Raw genomic sequence first — 23744 nt, 5'->3', positions numbered from 1 at the left:
AATTGTTTTTTGTTTTTGTTTTTCCTTTTGCTTTTTCTTCTCTTCTTCTAAATCTAGTTTTTAGCATTCTTAACTTTGTTTGTACTTAGTGTTCCATTTTTACCAATATGACAAACATCTCAAGCAGTCCGGTCCATATTTTCCAAACATCTCGCCCACAATACCTTGCACGGCTTTGAGCTTTCATTACTCATAATAACAGAAGCTAGTATACTATTTTCTTTCCAATGTGGTCGTCACCTCAAAGGCTTAGTTTTTATCGGCAAACTTTGCAAAATCCGGTATAGCCCTGCAGACAAAAATCTTTCAGTAGTCAAGAACTTGTTCTTAAACTATCTTATTTCCTTCTGCAGTCCGTCTCTAAATAGTCAAGAACTCGCTTGGAGTGTTTTAGTCTATTTGTATTTAGGCCTCCTGCCTAATTTTAGTTAGTTTTCTGTTTCTAACGCTCGATCAGCCCAACGTCTGTCCCTTCTGTTATTCTCTTGCCATGCTGTGTCAGAGAAATAATCAGATATATGCCCGTTTCTGTAAGAGAATGTCACTTGTAATCATAAATTCAATGCTATTTTGTTTTAACTAGAACCCCAAAAACAAAATCAAAAAAAACAAAAAGGTACCAAATTACTCAATTTCCAAATGTCAGTATTTGTTTCATTTATCCTCTTAAATAATAATGATTTCGCACATTTTCATTACTTAATTTGTTTAGCAATTGTTGCTTGTTTAGAATGTTTGTTCAAAATCTTGAATTCACAATCCAACTGCATTTAATCAATTTTGATCTTACCCGATGCTGCTTGAAATTTCTTCCTGTTCGTTTTCGATCGGAGTGGAACAGTCAAGAGTTCTCCGTGGTCCTGACCCCCTTCTCTCTGAAATACCTTTTTAAGGTTAGAGGTATGAGGCAGGCGATTTTTGATCCCTGGATGTACGGTCATCAGCGACTCACGGAGTTATTTTCTCTGTTTATCTCATCCGATCCTGCCGACCAACGCCAAATTGTAATGGAAGTTTTTCTTGTTAGCAGCAGGAGTGCGTATCAAAAACACCAGATGAAACAAATAAGGACGATTTGAGGATTAAACCAAAGTTTGGTCTTTGAGTATTTATTTACATTTGCAAATGCAGAGAAAACAGTTTCACAAGTACTCATGGCACATCTGAAAGGGTCTTCTGACCCAGCTAGAAAACCATACATCTATATAGTAAAAACTCACTTAAACCACCCCCCTCCAGGATAAGTTTAGCAGCTACGCAGATGAAAAAACACCATAAACAGTCACAATGACTTTACTACCTTTCCCCTCTGTTCCTGCTCTCTACTTAGCCTAAACATCTGTTAAAGCAGGAGACAGAAGGAGACACAGTTCAAAATGTTATGGCCCTTCTTCACCCTTATCTAAAAAAGGAGTGACTGAGTTCTAAAAACAAAAAATAGCTTTACAAAGAATAGCTTCACCTAGGCTCAAGGTTTTATGATGCCAGTTGCTTCTTCCCTTGGAGTCTCTAAGTCTATAACAAAATTAAAGATTATTAGGAAACTCCTGTAAAGTATATAAGAGAATCTTGTAAGATATCAAACTATAATGTTAAAATAAAATTCCCACTACAATACCATGTGTTCTCTTTTAACCTTACCTATTGTGAGAAAGTGACCACGCCACACAAAACATGACCATAACGTTAAACCTACATTGTGTAATTTTTTGAGTTGATTCTTAGCAAAAACCCCTTTGTTCTTTCACAAATATGTACTCATTCATTCTCGTAAGCGTAGAATCTGACATTCAGAATCATTCAAAATACATACAAGCGACTCACTCGAATGACGGCAGCCATGTAGCGCCTCCATCTTTAAAATATATTAGTCAAAGAGGGACATACCTCCGCATTTCGCCCTCTTACACCTATTGGCACCGTGATGAATGCAAGGGGGAGATTACTCGCCAGGGAAGCGAAAAGAGAATTAAAACGACAACGCGACAGGCAAAGCAACAAGACCAAAGTTAATATTGGAGTGGCTAGAACAGCTGCGTGCAAACGATGGAGAGAGCTAATTTTGGGTTCGGCCACCGTAGGAGGAAGGGCTAGAGAGTAATATTCAGTTGGTTGTCATATACAATTTCACCGCTAGTTGGGAGAAATTCTTACACAATGTAGCTTTAACAACTTTCCATTTTGTGATATGCTGTACAAACTAAACAAAGACCAGAAGAGAAGATGCCATGATTGAGTGGAGCTGTATCCAGTTCTATTCAGTTCAATGTTACATGTAGACAGTATCATATCTACTGCTAGAGTTGGTGTTAGTAGACTAGTGTGATTTTTACTTGTTTCACTAACAAGGCGTATTTGCTATTTTCTATCTATTATCAGTGGTTTTGGTTTTGGTTTGTTTTCCAGGGTATAATTTGTTGCGTAACCTTACATAACAATAAATGGCAGTGTTCTTTGTTTGTTTTATTATATGGTGTTTTATGGCGCCTGATTATAATTACAGTTTTCTGTTTTTTCTTTTTCTATGCGGGTCTGTCCAAAAAGAACCCCTCAAATTCTGCACCGTGGATGATGTGGCATCATCTACTCAGACATCTGGCTGCTTTTCACCCTCTGTGAGGGGATACACCATCTCCCCCACCTCAGCTCTCTCTAATGTCTAAGTGTTGTATGTGAGTTCTTAATGCTACACATAATATAGGATATAAAAATGTAATGTGTTCAAGCAGGATGGATCCTAAAACATTACTGTGACTGCATGCAATATATATATCGTTCTATGGCACTGATCACGCTACAGTGCTTTATTTAGTTTAAAATACTTTATTTTTTTTTAAATTAATATATGGTCTAGGCTATTGGTGAAGTGGATGATCACTTTGAGGGGGGGATACATTTTGTCCCCACTGTGAATAAAAATAATTCAGCAGAGGCAGGGACATGTAGATCAGAAAGGGGGAAATCCCACGCAGCGGACGGTGTTGCCGATCCTAACTGGTAGCTGGCAGCAAAACTTTTCTGGCTACTGCCAGATGCAAGGATCCTCAAAGTTACAGCCAGTCTCTCTTGCAAACTGACTGGGCTGCTGTGGGTCCTTTTATGTTGAATGTACGGCTCAATGCGATGCAGCAGCTCATCAAAACGGGGAGCAGAGATTCAGAAGTAGCTGAAGTGCATCTCCTGGTCGATAGCACAGGGGTGGGGGTTTGGTAACAGCAGAGACATTTATATTTCTTACCCCTGCACTTAGAGGCAAACAAACACCCAAACAGTGCTCATCCTCACTGCTTAGTCCTGCCTGTGGCCCAGTCAATGTGAGGATTATGTAGCTTCAGCCAGGGACATTTTAAGTCTTTGAAAATGAAAAGGCAAATGGAATTTTCATTTAAATTTTCATATTGTTATCACATTGCATCATGTTTTTTTTTTATCATAGAATGCCATACAAGGATGTGAAAAGGAAAATTGGATTATTGCATTTTCATGTACATTTTTACTCAAAAAACAAACCTTTGTGGAAACTTATAATTGTGGAATTGCATTTTCATTTTCACATTTAAATTATCATTTTAATTAAGTTCCCTATAGGCTTCCATAGGGATATATCACCATGCGTATAAATATATCCAGTCCAATTCAGGCACTGCTTGCACTATTTTACTGCTTTTACTTTTATGATCTTTTATCTTTAAATACATATTTAACTAGAACTGCAAGCAGTTATGACGGGGTCCAAGCCTCCCCGGCATGAGTCCCCCCTGGCGCAAGTCGCCCCTATGACCTGCGGAGCCCACGAAAGCGGAGCACACGAAAGCAGAACCCAAAGCACGACGGCGGAGAGGCAAATGTCAGGAAATTTCACCAATTTTTTACCAGTTGGGTAGCGGTTTGGGGTCCTTCTGTAAGTTTTTTTGGGGTACAATTTGGTTTTGAAGAATTCTACAAGCAGCAATACCACAGGCTAAGCAATCGATTGTTCCAAACAGGCACAATTTCAACGGGCACTGTATTAGTTGAGTAAAAGGCCACGCTTTCCAAATTTACCAAATTAGGTAAAGAGCCTCAGATCAGCATGACGAACAAGTTCCATGTCAATAGCCATTACTACGGCAGAGAAATTGCAATTGCAAATGTTCCATTTACATCCATGGAGTTATTGGCAAAATGCGTCTACGTTGATTATAGCGCCCCCTAATGAACAATCTTCGCCACATTTGGTAAAGAGCATCGGTGTGGGATGTCGAACAATAATACCAAGTTTTGCTCTGATACCTATTAATTTGGCCGAGATATGCTAAAGTTTGTGTTTTGTGGCTAGCTACGAAAATTAGTTTGGTTGTAAATTGCGCATAGTTTAACGTAGCAAAATTCTTTTGGTAACTTCTTCTCGGGTCGGTCTGGAGATGCTACGTACCAAATTTTGTGCAGATCGGTCGAATGGTCTAGGAGGAGTTCAAAAAAGTAGGTTTATGATAAAAATCATGATTTTTCATGAAAAAGTCTAGGCGGAAATGGCCTATATCAGGAGATTCACCCGAATTCAGGGAATGCGTGGATATAAGTATTATCAAAGCCCGTCTACGGAAAGCCGTTCCACTCCCTATTAAGCCCCATTGTACCTACTTTGGTTGCAGTTCCACCAGAGTTCCACTGGGGGTGATCACGGTCCAGTGCAAAATGAATGGGACCCTATGGAGCTAGACGTCTAAATTTGTCTCTTTCGCCTGATTGTCGTTGAGAAATCTCAGATTTGATTGTAGTTTTTGCAAGTTCAACATGATTATAGGTCGAAAGTTGAATGAACGAGTACTTATGCCCTTTCGATTTGTTACAGGTTGAGTCGTTGTTGCCCATAACACGCTAGCATTCTGCTAATGAATGCTGATTGGTCAGTGAAGGACAGATTACGATCGGAGATCCCGCTTGACGGCATCCGAAGCAGAACCAGAATGCCAGAGTGAATATTTCGGCGTGGTCTTTAAAACATTAGCAAACCTCTTTCTAGCACGTGTATTGACAGGGAGAGTCTAACCTGTCAGCTGTGTTGTCGATGCCTCGAGAGAAAAAAGGAAGCGACTCAGAGCTTGCCGTAAAGCAGAATCTCTGGCCGTATATGTGTATGACGTCATTGACATTTTAAAAGGCTTTTTAGAACAAAAAAGCCACTTTAAAAAAATCTAACACCCAGCAGTGTGTATTTTCTTAGCCTCCCCTTTCAAATGCAACATTCAAATTACTAGACAAAAAATGATATCCTGAGAAAAGTGGATTTTGAGGGGTATGCTCCATAGAGTCCCATTCATTCTGCACTGGCCTGTGAGCGCCCCCTATATGGAACTCTGGTGGAACTGCAACCAGTTCAGAAGCCGGAAGTAACGAGAGAGTGGAACTTCTTCCCTTATTAGAAATTCTTTGGTATTATTAATTACAATGTACGGTTTGGGAGTTATAGGGCCAAACACGTTTGCCATTGCAAATTTCTCATTTACATTGATTGAGTTATAGGCCCCCTAATGGTCGACCTTCACCAAATTTGGTACAGAGCCTCAGAGTGGCATGTCAAACAATAATCCCAAGTGTTCTGCTGATAGCATTTAATTTGGCAGAGATATGCTAAAAAAGCTAGCTATGAAATTTTGTTTGGTCGTCAATTGTGCATAGTTTGATTTAGCCCACCTAAAATGCACAGGGCCAAAGTATTGCAATTGCTGTGATTCTCCATTCCCCTAGATGGCGCTGCTTCATGTTTGTTGGCTGAGCCACTCTATGTTGCGTAGCTAAAGATCAACCGTCTTTTTTTCTTTTTTTCCCCTCTCGTCAAGTGAATCATTAGATGAAGACAGAGTGAGATAAATATAGTGAAACGGACCACTTAACACACGGGGGAAATTATTTTCAGTATTGATATTAGCTAGTAAAAGTGGCAAGAAGCCTTAGTTATTGTGAACTGCCATTTACACTTTTTTTTCCTTTGGATAAGTTTAAGAATCTCTGGTGAGTACAACAAGAGGGAAACTACTTGCTAGCATGCTACCTTAGTTTGATTAAAACCAGAAAGATAAGCTATTCCAATAATTCTTTACTATGTGCATTTTATGTTACTTTGCTATTTCTGTTATGTCCTTTGACAATTTAAAAAAACAGTTAATTGACTGGACTGATTTTTCTTTTAAACTGACTGACTGTTTTGGGGGAGTTTCTGATTGTTGTTGTATTTTCTATGTATGATTCACAATCCTTGTGGAAAATAAATGTTTTGATACTGCTTTTGCTATTCAAACAGTGGTCGTAGCCAATTCACTTCAAGAGCCGAACCTAATTCTGATTTCTAGTACTTAAATATTAATACAGGTTATTGTGATATTCTCACTGATGCTTTAAGTTACGTTAGTTACATTAACATAGCAATATTCTTTTGATAATGTTTGGCCACGTCCATCTGTAGATGCTACGTTCCAAGTTTTGTGCAGATCGGTCGTGCAGCCTAGGAGGAGTTTGAAGAATTTTTATTTTTTTTACCTTTTAGTGGACATGGGCTTGGCCTATATCATGTGATTCAGCTTGATTCAAGGAAGACGTTGATATAAGGTTTTCTAATGTGCGATGTGTAATGTGGGAGTTATAGGCAAAAACACGTTTGACATCATTATAGCGCCACCTAGTGGTCCACATGTGCAATTTTTGGTATGTGAGGTACATCTGCCCTGTAAATTACAGTTGCTCACATTAGTGTAAGTGGTGAATTCAAACGTAGGTCCCATAGGCCATGCCCACTTTGACCACTTTGTAGGCGTGGTCTCAGGAGTGGCCCTTTTGTGCGCCCCCTAGTGACTAATTTTCTAATAATTTGTTATGGAGCCCCAGAGGGTCATGTCAAACAAGAATCTAAAGTTTTGCGTTAAGAGCATTTATTTTGGCCGAGATATGGCAAAGTTCATGTTTTCGTAGCTAGCTACACAAATTTGTTTGTGCGTAATTTGTGCAATTTTTATCCGATGAAAAACGTTTTTTCTGCTATAGCGCACCCTGCTGGTGAATGTGTAATTTTTGGATTCTGAGTAGTGTGCCACAGTCTGTACACAGTCCCCCCCTGAAAGTTTGACTTGCGTAACTTGTACGGTGTAGGCTGCAGTATGACTTTTAAAGTGCCCATATTATGAAAAAAACACTTTTTCTGGGATTTGGGGTGTTCTTTTGTCTCTGGTGCTTCCTGTTTTGAGTGAGATACAGTTTCTGAATGTGTCCTGCCTTCAGTCTCTGGGTGAGCTGTTCAAAATCGGCACGGCTTGTGACGTCACAAGCCGAAACGAGCTGGCTAACCGCAACCATTAGCTCGTAGCGTTAGCATGCTAACGCTAACGCTAGCATGCTACCTCGTTCTCAATAGCAAAGCACTTCTACAACACACACAAGTTCACCATAATCTACAAAAGAACTACTTACATGTGCGCCCTCATTTAGAAGTCTCCCAGCTAATCCTGCTTTGTAACTGACCGAAGTTGTAGAAACAGCCTCTTTTACTGTCTATGGAGCTAGCTAGCTGACATGATCTACACATGGATGTATTAAGAGAACTGATTACAGTGTTCGGCGGGAAGCCCCGTTCATTCCAGTGAGAGTGCTCAAAAGCGCATAAAGCAAACATGGAGCTCGGCTCTTCCGCATTGTTGGCCCATAACGCTAGTTGGCTCACGATGGGCATGCGCACTAGCAACAATTTGTTTGCGTTGTCGTAGCAACTGGTAGCAACATGCGCGTTCATGAGCTTCTCTCTCGTGTCTCTTACAAGTGGCGAACTAATGAACTCGCCGTTTTCATTGTCTAAAATATTCACTAACGTTAAACATTGTTTCCGTTGTTCCCGATCGTTTACATGCTTAGCTAAATAAACGATAGATGTATTTAGCTAGACAACCAAGGAGATTTAATAATTATGTTGTGCTACTAGCTAGCTAGCTACTAACTAGCGCTAGCTAGCTGTTAGCCTGCAGTTTCGTGAACAAAGCTCATCCATGGCTTCATCCTTCATCCACGTTACAAGCTTTACAGCATACGGCCCTCGGATGTATCATAAGAGAGAACCAAGGCGATGTAATCACTATGTCTGTAGTAACGTTATATAGGCATATAGCTAGCTATGTATAGATCTTAATACAGCCATGCTAGCTACCCCTGATGTTAGCAACTAGCTAGCTAGCCGGATAGCCTGCCAGTTTGGGAAACGCTAATGACGTTACATCCACGTAGCTAACAGGCTTTACAGCATAGCTACATACATCCCTCGGATGTATCATAACTTCATAAGATAATACCATGGACGTATTAATAGAACACATGGTGAATTACAACCATTAGCTATATCCATTATTACAGCTAGCTACATGAGCTCGGGAGAACAGTCATGTGAGCGGGCGGGCGCAGTCCCGCGGCTCTGCTCGCGTCCACGATGCACGTTCATCATGCCAAATTTAATAATTCTGGATTCACTTCTAGTGAATGTTAAAAATGTTAAAAACGTAACGTTTTAAACAAGGACCCTTTTAGTGTTCGGGCTGGTAAGTTGATATACCCAGAAACAAATTATCCGCTGAAATATAGACGTTTCTTTCGCCATGCAAAGTCTATGTGAAAAGTCTTTCTGGGCCATGGGGTGCAGTACCACCATTATCCGCTAAGCCCATGGTGGCTTTTAGACCCGGCGCTCTTCCTGGGGGCTTGGATCTACATCTGAGCTACTGCGCATGTGCGAGTGCAATCAAAGATAGTACAGAAGAAGAAGAAGAAAAGAGGTCTCACTCTGTAGCTAAAACAGAGACCAGCTGAAAAGAGGATCTGCAGCAGTGAGAGAGAGCGGTGCAGTACAACAAAAATATGGTGTTTTTTGAAAATTAAACCATGTAAACCTATTCTGGTACAACCTTAAAATACAATTATGAACCTGAAAATGAGCATAATATGGCCGCTTTAATGAGGAAGAATAATAATGGTGAATTAAAGCTGCAAGCAGCGTTGGACGGGCCCTCGCTCCTCCGTGCACGTCGGGGTTACTGGCAGACGCCGCTCTACGTGACCCTGCATTTGTGCAACGGTCGGACACAGCGCACATGGTGGAGTGTGCGGCATTGGAAATGGTGTATTGCAAATTTACAAAGTAGAGGGGGCAGGCAAACGGTCACCAGTGAAAAGGGAACTCTCTACAAAGTTCTATGATTCCTCACAAGAGTATACCTTAAACGGGTCACCAGTTATGAAAGGGGGCGTGGCTTAAGCATAGGGGGCGGGCCAAACCATGACCAATGACAAAGGAACTCTCTACTGAGTTCAATGATATCTCACACAAGACTACGTCAAAAAATTCATTAGTTGTGGAAGGGGGCGTGGTTAAAGTATAGGGGGCCGCTCAGTATCACATGTGGACCACACATTATAAGTTTCATGTAAATCGGATGATGTTTATCATATAAGGCTGATTTCTTGTTGCCAGCAGGGGGCGCTATAACCAAAAGTACATTTTGGCCTATAGATGACCTCAGGCATGGACCTTTGTCAATCGTGACAAATTTCCGCCAAATTGGACAACGTACACTCAAGTTACAACAACTTCTTCGTTCATCGATAAATGTTCAAAATGGCCGCCATGCCACGCCCACACCTTTGGACTAAAACTCAAGCTTTTAATAAATTTTCATCGTTAAGGTCTTGAGATGGCACAAAACGAATTTGAAGTCCATCGGATGAAATCTCTAGGAGGAGTTCGTTAAAGTATAGCACCTTGACTTTTAGGCCTACTTCCTGTTGCCACTAGGGGGCACTATAACTTTGAGTCAATATTGGCCTGTAGATGTCCTCAAGGTTGGACTCTTATGAATCCTGAAAAGTTTCAAGCCAATTGGTCAATGTACACTCAAGTTACACCCACTTCCTGTTTCGATGGCGAAACGCACAAAAATGAGCGCCCCGCCACAGCTAGGCCCTATGACAAAAACTCAAGCTTTAATAACTTTTCATCTTTAAGGTCTTAAGATGGCACAGACCAAATTTGTAGTCGATCGAATGAAATATCTAGGAGGAGTTTGTTTAAGTACGACATGTGGAAATGGCCAAAATTGCACTGATTTCGAACTTTCAATTCAAAATGTCAGACTTCCTGTTGCGTTAAGGGTATGGCTCTGATGAGCTTTTCTGTGCCTTGCAAACGTGGTTCCTATGCCCCCTTGGGCTTGGACCCCTAATAAACTTTGTAAAAGGGAGCCTAAGACCTAGAATTTAATTGCGATGACTGTTTCTATAAATTGTTGTGCGTATTATAAGACTTGATCTTGAGGATTTTTTTATTATTATAAATGAAGCAAATGGGAGAAGATAGAGAACAAGGTGGACTATGCTAGACAAAGTGTTACCCTTATGAATCAGAGGGAACAGAAACGGCCGGCCATTTGTGATGATTCCCACTGAAATAAGAGCTGACAGCAACAGTTTTTTTGTTTGTTTTTTAACAATTTCTTTATTGATTTTTTTGCACTAAATCTGGTTGTAAACACCCTTAATGGGCTGATAAGAGGAGGCAGTAGAAGAGGGAGGGAGAGGGGAATGAGAACGAGTAACAGGCTGAACTTCTGCTTGGCTTCATCAGGATAGTCGAGTGTCTGGTTAGTTCACATGTCTGTAAAACACAACCAGATTTTATTTGCAGCATATTTCTTTGTTTGGTTGCGTTTTCTGTATTAGCAGTGCGTTTGCAGCAATGTGTTAATTTGCTTGTTTTGTCTAAATAGATATTCAAATTTTGAATCTTAGGATAAACCCCTTGAGATGTATCATCTCGTTTTCGAGGGGGTCCCAACATATAACACAATCATTACATAACAGAGGAGTCACAGAAAATAAAATAAAAATAAAAAATACAATTAGCAAAAAATAACACATGCATACATTCATCAATACATTACTACCACTAAATGGCCAAGATGGTCAATAATAAGCGCATGCAATTTATGAGGAAGGAAATGTACTCAACAATGTTGTTAGGCCTCCAAGTTACACACAATGGAATCCTCTCCTGCTCTAGAGTTCTCACTCTATGTCATACTGTAATAAAACCTAAAACCTCGTGTCTCTACCTTTCCAGCAGCCAGCTGACTGCAATGTGTCCTCTCAAGGTCAGTGGTTTAAAGCCAAGTTAGTCTGAGCACATGCTTTTATGCATGAACAAAATGTTTTCAGTTTGCTCACCACTTACCTTACAAAAGCTGCCATGGGAAATTCTCTTCAATCTGTATTTAGAGTGGATGCTTTCAGACTTTGGCTACTTGATACTTAATGATGTTAAATTCATCCCTCTGAATTTGCTGAACCAAATATTTCACTTCTGTTTCTTCTCCGTCTCTTGAACATGGCTAATGGCTTTTTTATTGATTAAAATGTGCTAAAGTAATTTGTCAAGTTAATTGACGTCCTCTCCCACCCTGTATTGTGACTCATGAGATTCACCTGCTCCTTGAGTTTGAATATATGTGGGGAATTCTCTGCTCACTGTGGACCTCTTTACATCTACTTTTTGTTTAATTCCATATTTTGTTATAAATGAAGCTGACAGAAAATCAAAAGCTTCCCATGGAGGAGTAGCATTGACTCTGTGCCTCTACTCACATTTCTGTAAGTGGTATTTTGTGTTGACTAACACGGCAGAACACAGTGCAGCCATGCGTGCTGTGGAGCGGCACGGAAAAGCTGCTCCAACTAAATTTGAACTCTCAGAACAAACAAAAAGCAAACCAACTTGGCTCTGCTTGTCCACAGCGTGTGTGACAGCAAGGCTTGAGAAGAAGTAGGGGGAACATAATAAATGTCCTCCCACAGAATTTTTTTTGCAATTTGAATCCCATTTCTTGCATTTCTATGACATTTAGGGACAAATTAATTGCCAAACTAATTTGGTCATCATGCTAATTTCTGCCAGTTGCTACTAAATATGCATAAGAAAATGCGTTCTTTTTGTATTGTTCAAGCCATACCTTAGCTGAACTTCTTGAAAATATGTTGAGTTATTTAATTATGGATATATTGAACAACAGGACTGTCAGATCTGGGGTGCATTATTGTGGCACTATTGATAGATACTGTGTAATTTGCAACTTCAATCACAAACATGAAATGTATCAAAAAATATAAAACTTTGTTTAGAAGTCACAGTCAATACTTGTATTTGCTGTATCCATATTTAACATTTACCTTTTAAGATGAAAGACAGATTATTGAATTCATCAAACTTGTATTATGAAGAACTAAAGCTTTAACTATGAAACATCATGGCTGTCCCTGGTAGAACATCTTCTAAAAATGCTATCAAGGTAGAGTGTGGACCCATATACAGAGGCTCAGTCCTCGACACAGCGGCCGCGAGTTCGGTTCGGACCTGTGGACCTTTGCTGCATGTCATTCCCCCTCTCCCTTCCCTTTCATGTCTACGCTGTCCTGTCGAAATAAAGGCCTAAAAATGCCACACACAAAAAATCTTTAAACAAAATTCTATCAAGTTTCTGCCAATGCACTTGATAGAAAATTGGGATGTGCACACATGTGCATCAGACTTGTGACCTGAACTCTGTGGTTATGAAGTCTTTTGAGCTCCTTGTTCTGTTTTTTTACAAAAAATAGTTTTACAATGTTAATACATTTATGAACTGTAACCAGGCTTTCCGTGGAGTCAAAATTGTAGGCCTTAAAAAGTCGTAAATTCGCTGAAGTATTGTGTTCTAGGTCTTAAATAATTTCAAACAGGTCTTAATTTTACTACATCCATGCAACGCTAACTATAATGCTAATTTTTAAATTCCGTGGTAGTTCTTTCTTTCGCTAGTTCAAATATAATTTTGCTGTATTATGACTACAAATGAGACCAACATGCAACTTATATTGCAGCCAAAAAACTGGATATAGGGCTTAGTTGATGTTATGATAAAGGTCTTAAATTTCATTCATAATGGTCCTAAAAAGGTCTTAACCTTTGTGTTGACTTCGGGTCAAATTGACCCGTTTTCAATTTTTGTTTTATATCAGAAAATATGGGACGTAGAAATAAGCGCTGAAAATGTGTAGAAGAAAAATTTAACAATTTAAAACGTTGGAAAAAGCAAAAGCAGAAAAAAAGGCATCAAAAACGTCGAAAAAAATGTTTTTTCTTTTCAAGGTTGACGGGAAGACAACACAAGGGTTAAAAAGGTCTAAAATTTGACTTGGTGAAACCTGCAGGAACTCTGGTTACACTTGCACATGCACACCTCACCTCCAAAATCTCCGCACAGACTACATTTTCTTTGAGTACTTTGATAAGCGCTATATAAATAAAACTTGTAATTACTATTATTATATATTAAGTTGACTTTGTTTAGGGCCAGGTATACAAGTATGTAGCTACATACAATACTAAATACTTGGTTGGAGATTAGCCATGATGAATGTTACATTTTTGCGCTACTTCAGTGTCCAATGTGAAGCAATTATAGCACAGCTCCAGTTCAGTTTTTATTAGTTTAACCATTCAATATAGTTTCAGTTTAGTTTTTTCTTGAATATTTTAGTCTTCACTGCCTATTTTAGTTTTCTATTATAACCCTGGTGCGTGACAGGGGTGAGAAAAGGTGCAGCACAGACGGACCGAGATAAGTTTATGGTTGTTACATTATATATATATATATATTTTAGCCTATAATTTTGTTTATTATTCAGGTTTTATTTATTTATTGTCTTGCGTTCTGGTAGCAAATGCTTAGCTTCCTAATGCTGGTCCTCCCCTAACTGACAACATACAGAAATAGTGTTCTAGGGAAGCATGTGTTCCTTTTGCTATAAGTAGAGCTAGCCAGATAATTGTTGCATTGGACAGGTGAGGATGTTCCTGAATGAGGATATGTAAAGAGTTCAGGGTGGATTCCTTTAAGTATGATAAGTAGAGAGCATTATCGGCTATCTAGACACTATTGTGTGAACTCTGGAATGTGAAAATAGGATAAGGATTAATTTGCATTTAAATGACTGAGCCAGACAATTTGAGATGTGAATAGACTTTATACGTACACACTACTATACTATATTTCTTTTGACCTTTGACTAGCCTGTACAAAGTACAAAACAGTGAGCAGAATAATTTGCATTCTCTCCAACCTGAATGTTCGGCCAATTCATCGTGGATGAGCAAATCCACAGAAAATGTGAATCTGTTCGTCCCAACACTGTGTAGTGCTTCAGTCTCTCATCCTCTGAACACAACAGGATGGTGCTAACACAAGCTGCAGGAAGTAAGTTACACTGCCCCTCTGAACTGACTTTGTTTCACAGCGATCATTTTTCATCCCGTTCACTGTTCAGGTCGCAACTTCAGGCTGCGGCCGACAGTAATGTCACACATCTGTTCCTGAAAGTCTCAATATTGATTTGGGGACAATGACATGGCTGATAGCTAGATTTTCTTGTTGTTAAACATACTGTCACATTATATTTACTGATTGTCAACCGTACACAATGTTGCTGACTTTGAATCTTGTTAGCATAGCGTTAGCTTTCTGGCTTGTGGCTGTCTGAGCTTATGGAGGATATATTTATTCATAATTCAAATTGAAAGTCCAAAGAGAAAACGAAAAGAGAGCAAATAAAAATATAATTATTTTACTACCCTACTAGGAATAGTCATGCCATAATTCAATTTAAAAAAGAAAAAGGAAACTGAAAAAGCAAAGATGAAATGTAAAATGATAATTTGAAAATGTAAAGTGACAATGTAAAAAGTCAAATTTAAAATGCAAAGCTTAAATATAAATACTCAAAGTGAAATCTTAAATTGAAAGATGACATTGAAAATCACAATGGAAACAAGAAAAGAGAAACATTTTCAAAATGTGAAATGGAAAAACTTTAAAGTGCCCATATTATGAAAGAAAATCACTTTTTCTGGGATTTGGGGTGTTCTTTGTTGTCTCTGGTGCTTCCACACACATACAAACTTTGAAAAAAATCCATCCATGCTGTTTAGAGTGAGATACGTTTTTTGAATGTGTCCTGCCTTCAGTCTCTGGGTGAGCTGTTCAAAATTGGCACGGCTTGTGACGTCACAAGCCGAAACGAGCAGGCTAACCGCAACCATTAGCTTGTAGCGTTAGTGTTAGCATGCTAATGCTAATGCTAGCATGCTACCTCGTTCTCAATAGCAAAGCACTGCTACAACACACACAAGTTCACCATAATCTACAAAAGAACTACTTACATGTGCGCCCTCATTTAGAAGTCTCCCAGCTAATCCTGCCTTGTAACTGACCGAAGTTGTAGAAACAGCCTTTCTTTTACTGTCTATGGAGCTAGCTAGCTGACATGATCCACATCTGAGCTACTGGGCATGTGCAGTGCAATCAAAGATAGTACAGAAGAAGAAGAAGGAGAAAAGAGGTCTCACTCTGTAGCTAAAACAGAGACCAGGTGAAAAGAGAAGCTGCAGCAGTGAGAGCGAGCGGTGCAGTACAACAAAAATATGGTGTTTTTTGAAAATTAAACCATGTAAACCTATTCTGGTACAACCTTAAAATACAATTATGAACCTGAAAATGAGCATAATATGGCTGCTTTAAATTTAAATACTTAAATTAAAATAAAAATAAACATTTTATTTTAGCCTTTGCACTTTATAATTTTCAATTTTATCTTTTGAATTTTACATTTTACAATTGCCCTTTGACATTTTAAGATTCACCTTTTCCATTTGGATTTAGCATTTGGCTTTTCAAAAGCGTATGTAAATGAGAAGGCGTGGTCCAAAGGTCTGAAACGTAACGGGTGCAGAGGCACCTTAGGGACAGCAGGGGGCACACCGTCTGAAACTACTACGGCAACAACAGAGCAAGTTGAGGGAGCAGGGCTGTAGGAGGACTTTAATTTATAAGGCAATGGCTTCAACTTGGTGAAAGTGTTCTTACATGTCTGCTCATGTGGCCTCACACACAAACTCACCAGGACTAAAAAGGAGCATAAACAACTCCACGCAGTTCCTTATCGGTCTGACAGTGAGAAAGCAGCGGGCCGTATAGTAGGTAAGAGGCTGCCTTTTGCGACTAGCTAACATTATCAGCTGTTATTTGCTTGCATGCATATAGTTAAATTGATACCATGGCAACTTGCAGAATAGAACACAGGCAGTGCCAAGTCATTTAGAGCGCAATATGGTTTGTTAAAAAAAGCAAATCAGCTTCCTGCAATTGTCTGGGGCCTACCTGGAGATGCTGGCTAACAGTTAGGATCAGCCGATTGGGCTAATATAACTAACTAACCTGCATCTGATTCAGTTCTGTGTTATGGCAGTGTGTTAAGATTACCTGTTTGGCTTCCATCATTAATGTTTGTTTGATGCTAGCATTATAGCTGCTGTGGTTGAACAGTGTATCTGTAGAAGACACAGACATTACCCAAAACACTTTAGTCTAAAAATGTAATAGGCGTTGTATAGGTGATATAATGCAGGCTGAGACTGATGAAGCAGTGCAGTGGATGAGGTTAAGACAAGCTTGACTGTTTTTCTGTTGCACTGACTTGTACTTCTCTCAGCAGAAAGGTGTTTCACCTGAACATCGCAGTGAAGGAGCTCTTGTTGTCACAGCTTTGGATCAGCGGCCTGCTGCAGAGTTTCCACAAGTGCTCATTGGGTCACATCACAAGCTGGACTTGGATGAACAGCTGATTCTGTACCACTGGATCAATGGACACCATTAGACTCAGGACTCTCCCTCTCTCTGACACATTGCCACTTTATTAGGGGTCCAAGCCCGAGTCTGCAAGAACGGGCAATAGCAAAGCTATGCCGTTTGCACAGCAGGGCTGTAGAACCCTATTGTTTTTCTACTGATTAATCATCATCATAGTCATTATTCTTCTCTGCCTAAAACTCCGACTACAGCCTAAACCGTACAAGGTGCGGGGTTGGCATTTTCAGGAATGGTCCAGAACTCCGCAAGGACCTCAGGTGCAAAAATAGACCCACTTCCACCACTAGGTGGCGCTATAGCAGAAAAAACGCGTTTGGCCCTATAACTCCCACACCGTACACCGTACATTCAAAAAGCATACATCCATGTGTTCCCTGGATCCAACTGAATCACGTGATATAGGCCATGCCCATTTTCACCTAAACTTTTATGCGTGAAAAATCGCGATTTTTAAAATTCGCTAAATTTACTACTTACACTAACATGAACAACTTTAAATTTACAGGGTAGATAGACAATGGGTCATGGACCACACCTACCAAAAATTACACATGTGGACCACTAGGTGGCGCTATAATGTTTTTTTGCTTTTAACTCCCACATTACATATCGCACATTAGAAATTCTTATATCCACGTCTTCCTTGAATCAAGCTGAATCACAGGATATAGGCCATGCCCATTTCCGCCCAAAAGTTTTTTCGCAATACTGCGCAAAACCAACTTTTTCAAACTCGTCTTAGGCCGTGCGACAGATCAGCACGAAACCTGGTACGTAGCATCTCCAGATAGACGTGACCAAAAGTTACCCAAGGAATTTTGCTAGGTTAAAGTATGCACATTTGACGACCAAACAAATTTTCCTAGCTAGCTACCACACACATATCATATCATATCTCGGCCAAATTAAATGTTATCAGCAAATAACTTGGGATCTTTGTTCAACATCCCACTACGATGCTCTGTACCAAATTTGGCAAAGATCGGCCTTTAGGGGGTGCTATAAGCAACATTTATTTGTTTTGGCCAATAACTCAATGCATTTAAATGGGTAATTTGCAATTGCAATATCTCTGCCACAGTACATGCAATCAACACAAAGCACTTGTGGTGCTTGTTTGGCATGCCGCTCTGAGGCTCTCTACCAAATATGGCGAAGATCGGCCATTAGGGGGCGCTATAATAAACATAGACAAGTTTTGGCCCTTTTACTCATTGTTAATGGGATATTTGCAATGGAAATGTACCACAGCCCTTGCAGCTCACACTTCTCAATATTTACTGATGTTTGCCTCTTACCGTTGGTTTTTACTTTTGCGTGCTCCTTTGGTTTTTTACAATAAACAAACTTCTTAACCCACCTGACAAAGTTTCTACAACCTTCACAGTGGACAAATTCAACTCTTTTCTCTCACTTTTTCAATCCAAAATCAACACCATTCATAGGCGCCAATACCGTGCAATTAAACATTGCAGTTGGTGCTAAGTGGAGCGTCTGTCATAGTGTGATTGGTTATGTCGGTGGCATTGATGCTTAATTTCCCACGAAGCACCCACGGAGGAAAACATAAATCGGCGCCTATGACGCCATTTGCAACAACTTGACCAACTCCCCTGCTCCTTCAACAACCACACCTGCCTCCCCCCTCCACCCTCTCGGTCACGCTCTCATTTCTCTCTGCTGTCCCCTGCGGTCAGGGGGATTAAGAAGGTTGTTTATTGTAGAGAATTGTTAAAGGTCGTCTGTATATGCATGGAGGTGAACTGTTGACCGCTACGTTTGCAACGGCGATGAACCGCAGACGTCGCGGCTCGCGCCTCTTGATATTTAGCGACGTTTGCCTCCCCGCCGCCCGGCTTCGGGTTCCGCTTTCGCGCGCTCGGGGGCGACTGCCGTGGGTGGCTTGGGCCCCGTCATAACTGCTTGCAGTTCTAGTTAAAGTCTTTTTTTAATTATTTTATATGATATAATTTCCATACCTTTTTATTTTGCTTGTTATATATTTATATTCCATACCACTGTACATATCTGTAATTGCTGCTGTGACACCTGAATTTATCCTATAGGGAAGCAATTCCTGTCCAATCCAAAGTCCAATTTTATCTTATTTGGCCGCCAACTGTAACTATTATAATTCAGTTATGATTATGTAGTTAAACATTTGTTGTGTGGAAGAATCTCAATTTGTTGAGACAGCAAAAATGATATGTATTTGTATTTCAATAAAAGTGAAAATAGGGGTAACAATACTGTTTTGTTTTTTTTCATTATGCTTCAAATTATAACAAAATGTTAAAATAAGTGTTCTTTAATAAACTATTGTTACAATGAAAGGTTCCCACCTGTCTTGAAATATGGTCTCCCTGACAACGGTGGTCTTTGCTAACCACTCAACCAAAGCATGCCTCAGCTCCATCATGACACACAGATCTTTAGTGATGTCACCTTGCTACGAGTCCTGAACTGTGAACTTTTATTTCATGAGCCAAGTTTACCTTTCATCCAAGACAATGCATTATTTCCTCTTTTTGAGAAGCACAGTTTAATATTTACAGTATATACAGTATACTGTATATACAGAATTGTAATAAAATGAAAATGACAGATCCACAGCAACTATAAGCAGCGATACTGTGGAAGTTGTGGAAATGAGATACGAGCAGCTTCTTTCTGACTATACTTCATGCTACACCTCTGTGTAATGAACAGCATGGTAGTGATACAATTTCTGAATTTCAAAGCAATGCTCCTTTTTAGTCCTGGTGAGTTTGTCAGGCATGTAAGAACACTTTCACCATCAAGTTGAAGCCATTGCCTTATAAATAACAGTCCTCCTTACAGCCCTGCTCCCTCAACTTGCTCTGTTGTCGCCGTTTTCAGGTTGCAGACAGTGTGCTTCCCAGCAGTCAGCTCCCCCTGCTGTCCCTAAGGTGCCTCTGAAACCGTTCCGTTTCAGACCCTCCTCCAGCCTTTGGGCCACGCCTCCTCATTTACATACGCTTTTGAAAAGCCAAATGCTAAATCCAAATGGAAAAGGTGAATCTTAAAATGTCAAAGGGCAATTGCCAAATGGAAAATTCAAACGATAAAATAGAAAATTGAAATTGAAAATTATAAAGTTTTTTGAGATTTTAATTTAAGTACTTCAATTTAAAGTTTTTCCATTTCACATTTTGAAAATTGTTTCTCTTTTCTTATTTCTATTGGGATTTACAATGTCATCTTTCAATTTAAGATTTCACTTTGAGTATTTACATTGACACTTTACATTTTCAAATTATCATTTCATCTTTGCTTTTTCAGTTTTTTTCTTTTTTAAATTGAATTATTATGACATGATTATTCCTAGTAGCGTAGTAAAATAATCTTTTCGTTTTCTCTTTGGAACATTCAATTTGAATTATGAATAAATATATCCTCCATATTATGGAGCTAGAACAGTGACAGTGACCTGTGGTATTGAAAATAAAAATTGGCATTGAAACAACAAATATTGGCACTGACAAATGTTGAACTGAAATATAAAACACAAACATCAAAAAGTAATAATCTCACAATCCTATTATTTTATTTCACTTTGACATTTGTTTGCATTATGATAGGTTTTTTAATGTCAGTCTACATTTTTTCTTGATGTCTGACTTTTTTACGACTTTTTTTTTTTTACGCTGTCAGGATTTTTACGTTGTTACTGGTTTTCAGTTTCAACTTTCTGTCACTGTTTTGGCGTAGGGAGGAGGGGCCTGAGGGGAGGGACAAAGAGGGCGTGGTTTACAGGTAATTTGCATAGGCTACTGGGAGAGACCGTAGCTCCACAGGAATTCTCACAGATGCATGTGTTATAACCACATATCTGCAATGGCTTCCACAAGTTCACCTGGAACCTCCAAATCTAAGTAAGTCTGTTTATCTTTGCCATTTTTTTTCACGTAGAAAGGCTGGTTTAGTGTTAACTTTTAATGTAGGCCTAAGCTGTGCTGTTTTGGCAGAGGTTAGAACTGTTCTCTTAATACATCCATGGTTAGCTAGCTCACGTCAGCTAACTTGTGGCTAATTGTAGCTAAGTCTCCTGCCGGGGATGTCAATCTATCTTCTATAATCTAGTATTTATAATAACAGTAATTCCTGTCCTTTAGGAGTCCTAAGGCCAGTGTTATTGCTGGTGCACAAGGCTTGACTCGCTTGGGTCTCTCATTAGCTCCGTCATGGATGTATTAAGAGAACGAGCTCCGCTCTCTTTACCTGCCTGGCACGGAACCTTAACGCCCCTCCCCCATAACTATCCTCCAATCACAAGTATAGCTGCTGACTGACAGGTTTCTAGGCAAATCACACTAACAGGCGTTCACTGACATTTCCTAAAACTGGGAAATCACAGTTACTGAAAAACTGCCTTAGCTGAACATAACAGTTAACATTATCATGTGAACCAGTCCAGTACAATATTTTATAACTGTTTAACTGATATCGTTAATTAGTCAAAAATATTATCGATTAAAGGTTTACTTGGCCATACATGTATAAACTTGCCTGTAAAAAAAAAACAAGTATATCTGTGGTATTTCTGGCTTAAAGGCATAACCTTTACATTTCTCATCCAATTTCACTAAGTTGTGTATAATTACAGGCACCTTCGACTGGGAGGCAATTTATGGAGAGACTGCTGAGAAAGCTTCAGGAAGTTCTGCAACGTCAGCCTGTGGATTTTGACTATTTACACTTTTACACAGTATTTTACACTTACACTGTTTTAAGTCATGAAATGGGACTTGTACCCTTTTGCATAGGCCAGTAGACATTAACCCTGCATTATCATTGCATTTACTGTAATTTGTTATGAAATATAGAGTCAAATTCTTACTTGAATATATTTATTTGAAAAGGTACAGCTTTAACTGTTTTGCTGGAGTCCATACTGTAAATGCATGTCATTTCAAAAACGGTTAAGGATTAAAAGCAGTAGTACATATAAAGTAGTAGTGGTATTTTGTCATTTTAAAATAACAACAAAATGGTTTTCCTGTGTTATCCTGCCATGTTTATGTGTGAAGAATCACATAATTAAGTGCAGTCTTGTAAAGCTATCCGCCATTGTCCTAGGAGGGAGTCACAGGGTTAATGGCTACCCTCAGTTCTGCCATAGTCTGCGGCCTCAGAGGGCACTGGATGGGTGGTAAAAGTACTCCACTGGCAGACTCTTCTGTCACTCTGTCATGGTCCCCCTCCAAGAAAAGATCTTGCATATCCTGTAATTGACAAGTAATGTTTAAAAGACTGCAGTTGCTTTTAGAATACTTCACAAAACAATAACACTTTTTTTGTGTAAATGAAATGAACACTGTAGGTGTGCATTTATTTGTTATGCACATATGGCCATAATAAATATCCAAAACAAAATAAAAATAAAAGGTTTAATTGAACATTTTGAAGCTGCACAGGGTCCTGGAGAAGGTCCCTCTGGAGGCGTGGTGCAAATATATAGTGGGTACAAAATAAATGCAGACTGTTGGAGGGATCTAGCAGGTGACCCTCTTAAAGACTGACACATCAGTGCACTATTAATATCACTTTAAACCCCCAAGTGGGCTAGCTGATGTGGTATTAGCTAACGTTAGCGCTTGTTCAGCTAACCGCTGCCAAAACAGCACAGCTAAGGCCTACATTAAAAGTTAACACTAAACCAGCCTGCTTCTATGTGAAAAGAAATGGCAGAGATAAACAGACTTACTTGAGATTTGGAGGTTCCAGGTAAACTTGTGGAAGCCATTGCAGATATGGGTAATCTGTGAGGATGCCTGTGGAGGTGCAGTCTCTCACAGTATGCAAATTATATGCAAATTACCTGTAAACCACGCCGTCTTTGTCCCTCCCCTCAGGCCCCTCCTCCCTACGCCAAAACAGTGACAGAAAGTTGAAACTGAAAACCAGTGACATTGTAAAAATCCTGACAGCGTAAAAAAAAAAAAAACTGTCACTGAAAAAAGTCAGACATCAAGAAAAAATGTAGATTGACATTGAAAAACCTATCATAATGCAAACAAATGTGAAAGTGAAATAAAATTATAGGATTGTGAGATTATTAATTTTTGATGTTTGTGTTTTATATTTCAGTTCAACATTTTTCAGTGCCAATATTTGTTGTTTCAATGCCAATTTTTATTTTCAATACCACAGGTTACTGTCACTGTTCTAGCTCCATACCATATGAGCTGAAGGGTTCTCTGAACTGAGCAGACTAGAAATATCTCCCGTTCCATTGTCAGGAAACATCCGACGCACAATAGACACCTTGTTTTTCTTTTGCCTGTTCCTGACTACGTGTAAACATGAACTTTACTTCATCTTCAGAATTTCAGAGACAGAGACCAGGAAGGGAAGAATTTTAGAAATGGTCTGTTTCCCAAACAGATCATTAAAACTTTGTTACTGCTGTTAGCGCTGTTAGCACCAAACGTTGGAGATTGTGCTTTCTGGGTTCGGATTGCTATAGCCTAAGTTAACCATATTGGCTGGCTGCGAGCTAACTGTGGATGTGTCGTGTCACTGGGGCTTTTGTCTGCTCTCATCCTGACTGAAGTCCCTTAGCGGCGGGGAGTGAGGCTGAAAAAACAGGGTGGGATAGCTGGCTAAATTAGCATTAGATGAGTTGTCTATCTATACAGCTACCGTTAGTCGTGAGTTAGACCAGTGCTGTTCAACATTACCTTTGTCAAAATAATCGTACTTTGAGCATGTTGAACGATGTTGTAACCTTATGTTACCCACCAAGCATTAGCATTAGCTTCTGGTCAGCGTAGCACGCAACAAGCTGGATCGATCAGTATTAAAATGTATCAATAAATTAGGTCTCTGCTCTATTAAAGTGTTGCAAAGTGGCATGTAATCGATGACAAAATGATGCCGTATGGCAGAAAAAAGCAGAAATACGTTTACGAGTATTATTCTTTCTGTGACATTGTATGATTTACAATTACTCTCAAACGTATCATCTGGGTGCCC

This window comes from Sander lucioperca, chromosome 3 (genome assembly GCF_008315115.2).
Source record: "Sander lucioperca isolate FBNREF2018 chromosome 3, SLUC_FBN_1.2, whole genome shotgun sequence".
In the NCBI taxonomy this organism is placed as follows: domain Eukaryota; kingdom Metazoa; phylum Chordata; class Actinopteri; order Perciformes; family Percidae; genus Sander; species Sander lucioperca.
Note: the sequence above shows the minus strand (reverse complement) of the source record.